The following is a 12,257-nucleotide window of genomic DNA, read 5'->3' on the forward strand; positions in this document are numbered from 1 at the left end:
AAATAACTGCCCACTCACTGGTAAGTCGAAGGGTCATAACCCCCGTGATGCCCTTGAATGCGCTCGTCCTCGGGATAAGTCTCACCTATATGCGAAACAACTATAAAAACGTTATTTTAAAGCACATAGGCAAAACTAGCTAATAACTTCTCATACGATGCTCAATTTGGGTATATGAATATACCACAGTGACCTACTCGACGTCACGGACGTCGAGATATTTTTAGAATAATTTTTCAACGTCACACGAGCCCCCACGCACTGGGAGAGGCACGGTGCTACGCGTCCCCACGCGGGTCATCCCTTACCTCCAAACGCCGGAAAATCTCGCCGGCGCCGGAAACTGGGTAGACCTGTAAATGCCCTTTTCTCGCTCAATTTTGCACCATTTACCATGAAATTTTCACCAAATGTCACAAATCACGAGATTAAGAAGGCTATACCTTTTAAAACTTTCAAATCCTTCGAAAACTCGTCGGGAAATTTCTACCAAAACCGGCCACCTTCGAACCACGTGATCCCGACGTCAAAACATGTCCAACGAAGCACTCCGAGCTTCTTGAGAACCTCCTAGAGCTTGCTATGTTCCTAAAATTCACAAAAACTTAAGGGTTTAAAAGTTCGTGAATAGTGACCAATTCGAGGATTAGAAAAACTAGGGATGCTTACGTCTAAATCCTTCGATTCTTCTTCTTTGAGCTTTGTAGGAGTGTCCTAAAGCTTCCTACAAGCTTGTAACCTCCTGAAATGTTCAATATAACATGTGCATGAACAGTGCACATTTTCTGGGTTATGGTTTCACAATGTTTTCGAAGGTTCTAAGTTCCAAAAATGGTACCAACAAACTCACAAGCTTGCAAGGATTCTAAAACTTACCTTTTTCAGTCTCGATCTGTGAAGAAATGAGCAAGTTCCACCTTTGTCCGTATGTGCACAGTGCACAGGAAGAAGAAACCGAGAGGGGAGAGAGAGAGGAAGTCCACGGAAGAGAGAGAAATACTTTAGGTGATGTGTGGTCCTCCTAAGACCCTAACCACACAAAATACACATAATTTTTAATCCAACTTAACTTTCCAAAAACTTAGGAAGGTATCTTTTATTCAAATAAATAAGTCACACATACCTTAGCAACCTTTAAGGGCAATTCCGTCAATTCACATCAACGATAAATGAAATTTCGGGACGGGCTGTGACAAATATTTTGGGGGTATAATTATTATAGTATATATAATTATTATAATTATTATAGTTAATTTAATATATATATTATAGTTTTTAGGGGTATAAATTTGTTAAATTAATATATATATAACTATTATACTATTTTTTTAGGGTTATAAAATTATAAAATTAATATTCTGCTTATCGTGTATCGTGTTACCCACGTGTATACCCGAATCAACCCGTTATCTTAACAGGTGCTTATCGGGTTACTCGATAACGACCCGATTCGTTATCATGTCGACTCGAACACCTGTTAATTTCGTGTCGTGTCGTGTCGGGTTATCGGGTCGTGTCAGGAATTGCCAGGCCTAACGCAAGGTAACCAAAGTTTCTATAAATAACCAGTTTCGATTACCATATTTCTCAAATCTTTTTCTGGATTACAATTCCAATTGTTATTCAAATTTAAGCACGATTGCCGACTCAGGTGCTCATTCATCGAAGAGGATGGAGGGCGATAGTTCCGGAAAAGGTAATACCCACTAATTAATTATGTGTTTTCTATACATTTTATACTTTGCATTATTATTTTTAATATATATTTTTTTAGTAGACAAGAAAAAAAAGAAGAAAAAAAGAGCTACGGCTAAGGTCCGATACAGTTTTGGAGGGAGCTGGTACATAATCAATTATGAAGAATTGATGGGAATTCAGAGGTCGGATATGCACAACATGTCACATCCCGGCCTGGGCCCCCACCACATCCTGGGCTCAACTCCGCCGTAGCACGATATTGTCCGCTTTGGGCCCCTACCACGCCTTCATGATTTCGTTTCTAGTACTCAACCGAGAACTTCCCACTGGGTCACCCATCATGGGATTACTCTCGCGCAAACTCGCTTAACTTTGGAGTTCCGATGGAACCCGAAGCTAATGAGCTCCCAAAAGGTCTCGTGCGAGGAAGAGATGAGAATATACATATAAGGCTTACATGATCCACACCCCTTGGCGATGTGGGATCTTACAATCCACCCTCTTTAGGGGCCCAATGTCATCGTCGGCACATTTCCGGCTATGGATTAGCTCTGATACCAAATTGTCACATCCCGGCTCGGGCCCCCACCATATCCTAAGCTTGACTCCGTCGTAACACGATATTGTCCGCTTTGGCCCCCGACCATGCCCTCACGGTTTTGTTTATGGAACTCACACGAGAATTTCCCAGTGGGTCACCCATCATGGGATTGCTCTCGCGCAAACTCGCTTAACTTCGGAATTCCGATGGAACCCGAAGCCAGTGAGCTCCCAAAAGGCCTCGTGCTAGGAAGATATGAGATTATACATCTAAGGCTTACATGATTAACACCCTTGGGCGATGTGGGATCTTACACAACAAGTTTATGCGCGATGTGCGGGTATTAGTGCGAGACAAATGCAGTGCCGATTGGGAGTCTTGGAGAGCCTTTCCCGAGGAAAAAAAGACGCACTTGGTCGATGAGTTAGAATCTGATTGGGACATTGATAAAGTGACCCAAATTTGATGAAGTGCATCAACAACATATTCAAATCATATTTCCGAGTGTGAAAGTTTGATGTTGAATATAAGGCAGAACTGAACTGAATACTAAAACCACCAGCAGCGGAATAGAATTTTATTTATGTTTTATTTATGTTTAATTAAACAATAACATTTGGGTTTTAAGTTTTATTTACGAACGTTACTTTTTAATATGCAATTTTAAAGTTTTTGTTGAATAAAATATTATTGTAATAAACGATCATATTAATTAAATATGCATGAATGTTTAATTAATTTAAACATTTGTAGATTTGTTCGGGTGTAATTTAATACTTTGTTCATTAAGTGTGTATGTGATTTAAAATGAATAAAGTAATAAATGAAAAAAAAAGTATTTTAAAACCAAAAAAATAAAAAATAAAAAATAGCGACGAAATTACTTTTTGGTCGCTCAAGGTGGAATTGCGTGACACTACACCGTCGTCACGCAAAGGTTATTAGACGCAGGACTAGCCATGATTTGGCGCCAAAACGTGGCATGCATATGTTTTACGAAACAAATGTTTCGTCGTGCATGGTGGGTAAAAAATGGCGGTAATAGATACATAATTTCAAGTGTGATCAAACAACCAGAAATCATTAGTACTAGTTTCGTTTGCACTTCTACTCCTTGGCACTCGTGTCACCATAACTGTGGCGCAAGAGTGAAATTTAAGTCATCTTCCCAAACATAGAGAGGCTGAAACTGCAAATTCATTGCAGCTCTGCCTCTCATCCCTCAGCTCACTGTCACTCCTCTTCCTTATCTGGATCACTCGGTCTCGTGCTCACCTATATATCATTTGGTAAGCAAATTTGTTTTCCATAATTTTTTTTTAAATTACACAATGAAACTAACAAAATTAAATTTGTTGTGTGTAGGTGGTTTTTTTAACGACTATCAGCGAGGAATGCATTAGGAGGTATATTTTCTTCGACTATTTCATTAACATGAAATGTTTTTTAGCATTTATGTGATACAATTTATTTGTATGCAAACATTTTTGTACGAAGTTAAGTATTAACTTCGTGCATTATTTTCATGAAACTTAGTTTTCAGTTTGAGAATTAGTTGGATTTCGCACATGGATGCGAAAGCATAATTGCGGTCCAATTAATTCTTGAATTGTCCCAATTTTTGGGTAGTTTGGGAATGCACAGTTATGTGTCGTAGTTTGCGGTTCACAGATTAGATTTCAATAAGGAGAAATTTGGTTGCGTGTATGTGCGTTCTTTGAGTACTGCGTATGTATTTAGTACATATGTGCTGCACTTGAAGAATTGCAGGGATATGCTGCCAAATTTTTTCAACATCGAAATCTAATATGAAAAAGCTTTGAAATACAACATGTAGTCATGCATTCCTAAATGGGATAGGACCCTTACCAAAGGCATAAGGTGGCATGTTATAATTGAAGTGTTTGTAACCATTATGATTTTTTTTTTTTTTTTTTTTTTTTTTGTTTTTTTCGCAGGCGATATGGACAGACAGTGGATACAGAATCCTAACAGATGTGCAGACGAATACTTGGATGAAATAAATCAGTTCATCGATTTTGCAATGGCACATAACCAAGGTACACCTCTAATTTGGTGTCCGTGTAGGAACTGTAACAATTCAATGGTTGAGTATTATGAAAATGTTCGATACTATTTAGTACGACATGGTATGATGGAGACGTATACCACTTGGAATAATCATGGGGAACGATTAGTACATCCTTCATCTTCACATGTGACCCCATTAGTTGAGGCAGTTGAATCTTATGTTGATCTAAACGAACAAATTATGGATATCCTAGATGATACTTTTCTAGACACCTCGCCCAATTTTGATCAGGAAGGGGGATATGACGTCCCTCGACGCATGGATAATGGAGCCTTTAAAAAATATGAAAAACTATTAAAAAATGCCAAACAAGAATTATCCTCCTCCAGTTGCGAGGATTTTTGGTACTAACGACTATTGTGGAGCTGATGCATGAAAAAATAAAATTTCGTATGTCCAATCAGTGCTTTGATTATTTTGTTGGGCCTTTTCAAGAGGATGCTTCCAAAGGACAATTGTTTGCCTAAAGATCACAAAAGTGCAAAGAAGGTGTTGAATGGTCTGGGATTGGGCTATGAAAAAATTCACGCGTGTAAAAATAATTGTGTATTGTTCTATAAGGAGAATGAAGCGCTAGATAAATGCCTTATATGCAAAGAGTTGTGGTTTAAAATGATAGCTCAAAACAAAACGACGAAGATTTCACAAAAAGTAATGCGTTATCGTCCAATAAAGCCTAGGCTTCAACATTTGTATATGTCGACGCATACTGCTAGCGACATGACATGGCATAAGGACAAATGGTTGGATGACGATTTGATGAGGCATCTAGTTGATGGTGAGGCATGGAAAGAGTTTGATCGTTTGTACCCTGATTTTGCGCGAGAGCCGCGAAACGTAAGATTGAGGCTAGCCACAAACGGATTTAATCTGTTCGGGGTATTAAACCAAAACCACAGCACTTGGCTAATCTTCGCAATTCTGTACCATTTGCCTATTTGGAATTGCATGAAGAAAGAATATATGATGATGACTATGTTGACAATCGAGGATCTGGGCAAGTCTATCAATGTATATTTGAGGCCATTGGTCGATGAACTAAAATATTTATGGGACAACGAAGTTTTGACATACGATAAATCAACTGGGCAGATGTTCACCTTGTGAGTAACAGTGAGGTGGACTATAAACGATTTTCTCACGTATGCTATGATGTTCGGGTAGAGTACTAAGGGTTATTTGGCATGCCTAGTTTGCAAGGAAGACACAATGTCTTCTTGGCACGTCGGGAAAGTTTGTTACCTAGGGCATCGTAGATGGTTGTTGTGGGACCATGAGTGGCATCAGAACGAGACGATATTCTTCGATGGAACAGAGATTCAGCCAAGACCTAGAGAATGGTCCGAAGAAAATATTTTAGCGCACTTGAATTGTTTGGATTTTGGTCCATTTGCCAAATTGGTAAATAAGACTAGACCAGACACCCATCTAAACTGGAAACACAAGAGTATGTTGTTTGAGCTGTCGTACTGGTCCAAATTGAAACTGCGCCACAACCTTAATGTTATGTTTGTTGAGAAGAATGTGTTTGATACACTAGTTGGAACTATATTAGACATCGAGGGAAAGACAAAGGACATGAACAAAGCTTGCATTGATTTGGAGCAAATGAGAATAAGGCCACGTTTATGGATGACAAGGGAGGGTGAGATAGCCAGAAAGGGGTTAGCTTCTTTTTTTAGTAAAATCGAATAAGAGGAAAGAGTTTTTAAAGTTTCTATCCTCTGTAAAATTTACAGATGGGTATGCTTCAAATATCGGACAATGTGCAAAAGTCGATGGGGGCAAATTTTCTGGGCTTAAGACTCACGATTGTCATGTCATATTGCAACGTCTGCTCCTAATTGGTATTCAACACCTATTGCCAGAAGATGTGGTGAAGCCGATTCTATTGTTGGAGAGACTTTTTTCTCAATTATCAGCTAAAGCGTTGCGAAAGTCTGATGTACAACAGTTATGCACTGACATTGTTGAAGTCGTATGCAAGTTTAAACAAATATTTTCTCATTCTTTATTCATAAGCATGATCCACGTGATGATTCACTTGTCAGATTAGGCATTACTTGCAGGACCCTTCAACTATCGATGGATATATCTAATCGAAAGGTATAAAGTCTTTAATCATTAATTAATTCGTGATCAATTGATCATTTAACTTATTTGAATCATCACAATTTTATTTGTGCAGATCACTAGGTGTGTTAAAGAAGAGTGTAAGGAACAAGGCAAAGCCTAAAGGATCAATTGTGGAGGCTTAGGTGGCATTTAAGACGAATACGTTTTGTACTATGTACTTACAAGACGTTGAGACGGCGTTCAATCGACCACATCGTAATAATGAGGGTGGTGTGAAAAGGAAAAAACTATATGTGTTTGCCTAAATCGCACGACCATTTGGCGAACCAGTACAAGGTGATTCGTTCACCGAAAGAGACATGCAAGTAACTCATTAGTTCATACTTAACAATTGCAACGAGATAATTAAGTACCTGGATGAGCATGAAGAGTTGATAAAGCGGGAACATCCTTCGCATTTATATGTTGTGAAGCACCGTGATCTGTTTCCTCGTTGGTTTCGCGAACAAGTTGTTTAGGTTTTTTTGTTGGTTTTTGTCATAAAATATAATTGCATGTCAGTTGTCTTAAATTTTGGTAAAACCAACATGTCAATTTTTTGGTATAAATTAGGTGAAAAAACTGAAGGAAACCAATTCTCCGCATATACTGATGAATTATACAACTAGGCTATTGGACCTCTAAGCCCAGAACTGTACTCAGGGTGTCATGTGAACGACATAAAATTCTTGGGAGCTGACCGTGATGACAAGCTTTGTACTCAAAACAGTGATGTACATGTCCAGGAACGGGATATACTGCAGACATTGATTTCTATGGCAAATTAACAAGTGTGGTCCAATTGCTTTACAAAGACCGTCGTCAATTCATCATTTTTAAGTGTCATTGATTCGATATAGACCCTAGTAGGAATAGGGGTGTTAAAGGGGACGATGGTTTACTATCGGTGCACACTACCCGTTGTTGGTACAATGAAAACGCATACATTTTGGCAACTATGGCCAAACAAATTTTCTACATCGATGATCCAAAGGCCAAGAGGGGATGGAAAGTTGTTCAGAGGATTGATCACAAAGGGGTGTATGATATTTTGGACCGAGATTCTGATGACAACGACGATGACGACAACTTTGCCGACCACCTCCTCGGAACTTCAACACAAATTAGTGCAGAAACACTTTGGGATACTAATATTGTCCATGAACCATTTTAGGTAGTTGGAGGTCCTCAAATCGAAATTCTATAGACTTAATTACAATTGATCTTGGAAGTCTCCCAAGATACAATCCACCTAAGGGCGCAGATGATGTTGTTGATGTACCAACAGATGAGGATGAATGGGAGATTGAAAGTGATCAAAGTAAAGATAATGATATTTATTGTACCGAGGATGAGGATTAAAGACTTTTAACTTATATGCAATGCAATTAAGTGTATGTAATTTTTTATATATAAACAAATTTTAATTTATTAAATTTGTAATTGGATAAAAGATTACAAAAAAAACAAATTAAAGTCAATTCAAAGTGACGAACACTAGAAAGTCGTAGTGCATAACGTAATAGTGCGATGAAAACAAGAAAATTCGTCGCTCAAGGTAGGTTTGCAAGACGCAAGGGACGCATTCGTCGCATGTGGTGGTTTGCGCGATGCAACAAGTTCAGTTTTTTGCTTAAGGTCTTCAAAATTTCCCAAAATAAAAATATTGGCACCTGTTTTTTTAAATGTTCATTAAACATTGGGCGACAGATTAGGGTAAATCGTCCCGCAATATCGTATTGTGCGACAAATGGGATAACTTCGTCACTACATGTCCTTCAAAATTCCCAAATTAAAATGTAGGCGCCTTTTTTTTTAAATGTTCATTAAATATTGCGCAATGAAATGTGCTATATTTGTCGCATTTTTTACTTATACGCGACGAATGTTTTCCTTTTGTTGCTCATTATTCTCAAATTAACCAAAAATAAGGCAGGTTTTTATTTTTATTTTTTTAAATTCATTAAAACTGAGCGATGAATGTGTTTGTGGCGCAAAGTCCTTCGCATTATTAGTTCCATAGAGCATTTCTTTCTCTCATTTTCCAAAACCTCTATCTCACTCCAACTGTCTCTCTCACTCGAGCTCTCTCACTCGAGCTATCTCACTCCAACCTCTAACTTTCTCTCCCTACAACTCTCTCCCCCCCTCAAACTCTCTCTCTCCCTGCAACTTTCTCTCTCTCTCCAACTCTCTCTCCCACGAACTCTCTTTCTCTCAACTCTGAGGTAATTCATTTTTTTTTCTTCATTTGTTAATTATTTTAGATGTATGGTTTTTGTGGATTGATTACATATTAGGGTATTAGGCATAAGGGGTTACGGATTTAGGGATTTTGTCAATTTGGGGATTTAGGGTTTCTCTCATTTTGGGGATTTATGGTTTATCTCAATGTGGGGGATTTAGGGATTTCGAAATTGGGGGTTTAGGGATTTTAGAAATAGGGAATTTAGGGATTTCGAAATTTGGGGAGTAGGGCTTGGGTGGGCATCGGGGATGGGTGGTGAGGGGGGAAGGGTGGGGGATTGGGTTAGGGTGGCGGTGCTTGAGTCATCGAGGGTTGGATAGGGGTGGTGCGGGGATGGATGGTATGGGGTGGGGGTTGGGTAGGGTTAAAATTTTAAATTTCATAATTTTTATGCAAATTTCATTTAATTTTCAATTTATTCGAATTTTTAATATGTTAACAAATTTCATTTAAATTACTTAAATTTGTTAAGTTGTTAATTTTATAATTTTCTGTTTGAATTTTGTAAGTTTAGGGTTTTTATTTTTATTTTTATAATGTTAGGATTAACATATTAGTGTTAGAGATTATTGTATAACTTTATAATTATAGGTTTAGAATTTTAGTTTATAGTTATTTTATGTTTTGTAAGTTTATTTGTTCATTTGTTAACTTTAAAATCATAGGTTTAGAATTTTAGTTTAATTTTTTAATTTTAGAATTAAGATTTTAGTTGTTGGGATTAAGGTTTAGAATTAATGTAGGGTTAAAATTAAAAAAAAAGATTTGGATGAAGTATTATTTGTTGGGATTAATTTGTTAAATTAGTTGAATTTGTTAACTTAAACATTTGTTGGTTTGCACTTTTAATTTAATTTTATAAATTTAGGATTAATATTTAGGTTGTAGGTATAAATTTGAATATTTTTTGTATTAATTTACTAATTCTAGGGTTGCTTTTACAAGTTCATAAATTTTGTGTTATTTGTAGATTTATAAGGTTCAATTTTTACTTTTTAAATTTTAGGCTTTTGTATTGATTATATAAATTGGTATTAATAACATAGTTTTAAATGTTGGTCGTTCAATTGGATTTTGTAGATGTTGCAGTTGATTAGGTAACGTAGATTAGTCAGTAGGCCCCCTCCAACACCTCGGCCACCTACTACTACTACTACTTCCACAACTTCACAAGCACTAGCCCTGATGACGAAGGCTGTCATACATTCGCCCTAGGCCACGATGTCGGCAGTGCCTGAGTCATTGACTTCTTCAGTGACTCATCTGTTATTGAGCGCTTAGCGCTCTCATCAACGACCCTAGCCTATCGATGAGGGTGATGAGTTTGCATCAGCTTCCACCGCAGTAGGTTATGGGAATTGTTATGTACTTAAGTTGGTTGAGTTGTTTATTTGTTTGTAGGTTATGGGAAATGTTGTATTTTTAGGGGAAGTTCTGTCGAATTTTTCGTAGATTATTTAAATTATTTTTACATTAACTTATTTCATTTTGTAGGTCGTAAAAAAAAAACAAAGGGTCCATGCAGACTTATGGGCACGTCACAACTCACCCGCACCACCCAATAGCGTATAAAGATTCCATGGGATGCTCGACATCGGGTGGCAGCAACAAAGGAGTATCACAACCGTTCAGTCCACAACGTTGGCTCCATTATGCATCATCACTGCCCCATGCAGTGGGAGTCTTAGAGATTTGTCCCACAGGAGACCAAGGACTATGTTCTTCATGAGCTATCAATTAGTAAAGTTTTCTTTGTTTTCATTATTTTGTAAGTAAAGTTGTGAAATTTAATAACTGTTAACTTTGATTAATTTGGTTCGTATTTGTAGCATCACTATGACCTCAAGGACCTTGATGCCAATCAAGCCAAGTACATCCAATAACTTTTCACCAGCTGGTTCACTCAGTGGAAGAGCGACCTCCACAAGTATTTCGAGAGATTTGATGATCCGGCTGAAGCTCTAGCACACGGGTGCCCCTTGGAGTTGGCGAAGCGCCCTGAAAATTGGAACTGGCTCTGCACCCATTTTCAGGATGAAAAATACTTGGTAAGTGAATTATATAAATTAATAATATTTTATTAATACTTCAATCCCGTTTATTAATTTATTTTAATACTTTATGATTAATATCGGCACTAATACAATTCGTTTCATTTTAATAGAAAAGAGCCAAGGCAACGCAATAAATAGGTTGAAGAAAAAGCTTATCCACCACTCCAACTCCAGATGCTTTTCATATAGGATGGAGGAGTGACGTTGGGTAACCACATTTTTCCATAAAAAGTTATTACTTTTACTCTAAATTACACAACTAATAACTAATTATTATTATTTTTTAATACAGGCAGGGACGAAATTTTCGGAGATTGACATATTGAAGAAAGTGTACATGCAGCCCGTGGATGAATTCACACAGGGGCTCCATGTAAGTTTTTGTAATTTTTAAATTTATAATTCTTATTCATTTTAAATAAATGTTAATAAACTTGCTTTTATAATTATAGGCTACTATGATGGAGAGGAGCCAGGCTGTCCTTGAGGAAGTGGCTTCCCAACTTCCCCCCGACACCCTGATAGAGGAGGTACCCCCCTCCCCGAGTATGCGAGTCTCCATATGATGATGGACACCCTCAACCCGAGACTCGGTCGTAGGCTGGGGAAGGTGTATTGGGGTATGGGAAATGCCTGCCATTGTGAGACGGGAACCTCATCTTTCACCTTTACCTCGAGACAAGTCGCATCATTGACAGAAAAGTAGCGGAACTCGAGCAGCAAGCGGTGATCTAACATAAGCACATTGCGACACAATTTACCCACATCGCCACCCAGGAAGCTCATATTGCTGCCTAAGAGTCTAAGATGGTTCAGATCATTGCCACGCTTCAGCTGTCCGACTTCAACATCCCATGCCCTTGACCCAACACAGCCGACCGCAGAACTTGACTATGATGACTTTTTATTGTAGTTTTTTATTTTTTTAATTAAACATTCGTGCATTTAAAAATTTTCCCCACTCGTACATACATTTTCCATATTTATTTTAAATTAATATTCTTCTTTATCAATTACTGTTCTTAATTAAATTTAACCAAACAAAATTATTTTGTTTTGAAATTCAGATTATAAACAATTTAAAAAAAAAAAAAGGTTTATACGACGCAATAATTCATTGTTGCGACGAAGAATCTCTTCGTCGCTATGTTCTTGCAGCACAAAACACTTTGTCCCTCTAATCTATATGCGACCAATCCTGTTTTGTCGTGAATATAAATATGCAACGAATAATCTTCGTCCTTATTTGTTTTACGTGACGACCTCGTTCGTCGTCGCGTAAGAAACCTTTGTCCCTTAAAACTTTATGCGATGAAAAATCTCTTCGTCGTTTCCGCCTTGCGCCACGAAACCCTTTGTCCCTCTAATGTTCATGCGACGAATTTAGTTTTGTCACGCCCACAAGTATATGTGATGAATTGTCTTCGCCCCTATGAATTTGAAGCGACGACGTAGTTTTTCGTTGCGTATAACTATTTGTGCGACGAAGTGTTATATTTTTGTCTCGCA

At 37.7% G+C, this 12,257-nt stretch overlaps 1 long non-coding RNA gene across 1 annotated transcript; it reads left to right on the plus strand.

The window, feature by feature from the left end:
* Positions 1-9,782: 9,782 nt before the first annotated feature.
* On the plus strand, positions 9,783-11,708 carry LOC114825229 (uncharacterized). The gene is made up of 4 exons (XR_003773881.2): positions 9,783-10,742; positions 10,859-10,956; positions 11,041-11,121; positions 11,201-11,708. It is a non-coding gene; the product is annotated as an uncharacterized lncRNA (long non-coding RNA).
* The last annotated feature ends 549 nt before the right edge of the window (positions 11,709-12,257 follow it).

Source organism: Malus domestica, chromosome 05 (genome assembly GCF_042453785.1).
Source record: "Malus domestica chromosome 05, GDT2T_hap1".
NCBI lineage: Eukaryota > Viridiplantae > Streptophyta > Magnoliopsida > Rosales > Rosaceae > Malus > Malus domestica.